This window comes from Arachis ipaensis, chromosome B05, assembly GCF_000816755.2.
Source record: "Arachis ipaensis cultivar K30076 chromosome B05, Araip1.1, whole genome shotgun sequence".
Lineage (NCBI taxonomy): Eukaryota > Viridiplantae > Streptophyta > Magnoliopsida > Fabales > Fabaceae > Arachis > Arachis ipaensis.
In genome coordinates this window covers 71,399,635-71,402,225 of record NC_029789.2, presented here as the reverse complement: position 1 = coordinate 71,402,225, position 2,591 = coordinate 71,399,635, and positions in this window count along the sequence as shown.

Sequence of the window (2,591 nt, the reverse complement as noted above, 5' to 3'; positions counted from 1 at the left end):
GATTCCAGGATCCCAAACTTTACTTTTACACCCGTTTTTGTCTCGATCTGCATTTTTCCAGCCGGGTGAAAGGTGATCTGAATTCTCACTGCAGCGACCAAACAGCTTCTTAGACCCATTCAGTTGAGCTTTATACCAACCCTTGCGTTTGAACTTAAAGCTTCCAACCATGATGAACCTTGCAGGACAATTCTTACCACTGGCCATCTTCCTCTTACTCTTAATATCACAAAGAGCTCTAAGTTGACCATCCGTCTCCAGTAGCCCATATTCAAGTGGGATTAGAAAGCTATGGGATATGAATTTTACCCACTTGAATGTTATGAAGGATGATGGCAACTTAGGGGGAGGTATTTTTAATGAAATTGCAAGTTCTTTTTACACCCGTTTTTGTCTCGATCTGCATTTTTCCAGCCGGGTGATAGGTGATCTGAATTCTCACTGCAGCGACCAAACAGCTTCCTAGACCCATTCAGTTGAGCTTTATACCAACCCTTGCGTTTGAACTTAAAGCTTCCAACCATGATGAACCTTGCAGGACAATTCTTACCACTGGCCATCTTCCTCTTACTCTTAATATCACAAAGAGCTCTAAGTTGACCATCCGTCTCCAGTAGCCCATATTCAAGTGGGATTAGAAAGCTATGGGATATGAATTTTACCCACTTGAATGTTATGAAGGATGATGGCAACTTAGGGGGAGGTATTTTTAATGAAATTGCAAGTTCCACTCCCTTGTGCTCTTCTCTGATAATTACCACCTCTTTGCAAGCTTCTTCAATTTCAACCTCTTCCTCTTGGCAGCTCTCTTCCAATTTAATCTCCTCTTCATTGCTTTCCAAGGGCATGAGAGGCTGTGCTTCTTCTTCTTGAATCTCCATCTCTTGATCAACCTCTTCCAAATCTTCAACTATGATATGCTTTGGAGGTGGTACACCATCCTCAGCATCAAATTCAACCGTCTTGGGAGGAGGCTCTATGTCTTGACTTTCCCATGGAGGTTCTGCATCTCCTAGATCTTCAACCACTTCTTCTTCTTCTTGAACAATGACAGCTTCTTCTACTTGTTCTAGTATGAATTCATTTCCTGTCTTGTCCACTGGGGTTTCTGGTATCTTCTTCATGCTACGCTCTTCACTAGACTGTCCACATGGAGCTGTGGCTGATCCTTGAATATTTGAGTGCCTAGAAGCCCATTGAATTACTGCTTGCTCCAGTTGTTGAACGGTTGCCTGAAATTTAATTACTGTTTCCCTTAGGCGAACCTCTGCTTCTCGGGTTGCCGGACTTGGACATGATACAAAAGAAAGTGGTGGTGGTTGGGAGTGATTGGATTGGAATTGGGGTGGTTCTATATATGGTTCATATGGCTCATAAGGTGGTTGGTATGGTGGTTGAGGGTTAGGGTCATATGGAGGTGAATGGCTGGTGCACGAAATTGTTACTTGGTGCACAAAATTGTTACTCTCTTACAATTTAGCACACATTACTCTCTTACAATTTCGCACAGATGACTAGCAAGTGCACTGGGTCGTCCAAGTAATACCTTACGTGAGTAAGGGTCGAATCCCACAGAGATTGTTGGTTTGAAGCAATCTATGGTTATCTTGTAAATCTTAGTCAGGAAGTCAATTATGTTTATCAATTGAATTATGAATAACCAGTAGAGCATAAATTAAAAGTTACTTGTTGTGTAGTAATGGAGAATATGTTGGAGTTTTGGAGATGCTTTGTCTTCTGAATCTCTGCTTTCCTCTGTTTTCTGATTCAGGCACGCACGTCCTCCTATGGCAAGCTGTGTGTTGGTGGATCACCGTTGTCAATGGCTACCTTCCATCCTTCCAGTGAAAACTACGCTCACGCGCTCTGTCACAGCACGGCTAATCACCGGTTGGTTCTCGATCCGGTTGGAATAGGATTTACTATCCTTTTGCATCTGTCACTAACGCCCAGCCTTCAGGAGTTTGAAGCTCGTCACAGTCATTCAATCCTTGAATCCTACTCGGAATGCCACAGACAAGGCTTAGACTTTCCGGATTCTCATGAATGCTGCCATCAGTTCTAGCTTATACCACGGAGATTCTGATTAAAGAATCTAAGAGATACTCATTCAATCGGATATAGAACGGAGGTGGTTGTCAGGCACACTTTCGTGGTTTGAGGAAGGTGATGAATGTCACAGATCATCACCTCCATCACAGTTAAGCGCGAATGAACATCTTAGATAGGAACAAGCGTGTTTGAATGGAAAACAGAAATACTTGCATTAATTCATCGAGACACAGCAGAGCTCCTCACCCCCAACAATGGAGTTTAGAGACTCATGCCGTCAAAGAGTACAAAGTTCAGATCTAAAATGTCATGAGATACAAAATAAGTCTCTAAAAGTTGTTTAAATACTAAACCAGTAGCCTAGGGTTACAAAATATGAGTGGACTATGATGGATGATGCAGAGATCCACTTCTGGGGCCCACTTGGTGTGCTGGGGCCCACTTGGTGTGTGCTGGACTGAGACTTAAGCAATTCACGTGCAGAGGCCATTTGTGGAGTTGAACGCCAGTTTTGTGCCAGTTTGGGCGTTCAACTCCAG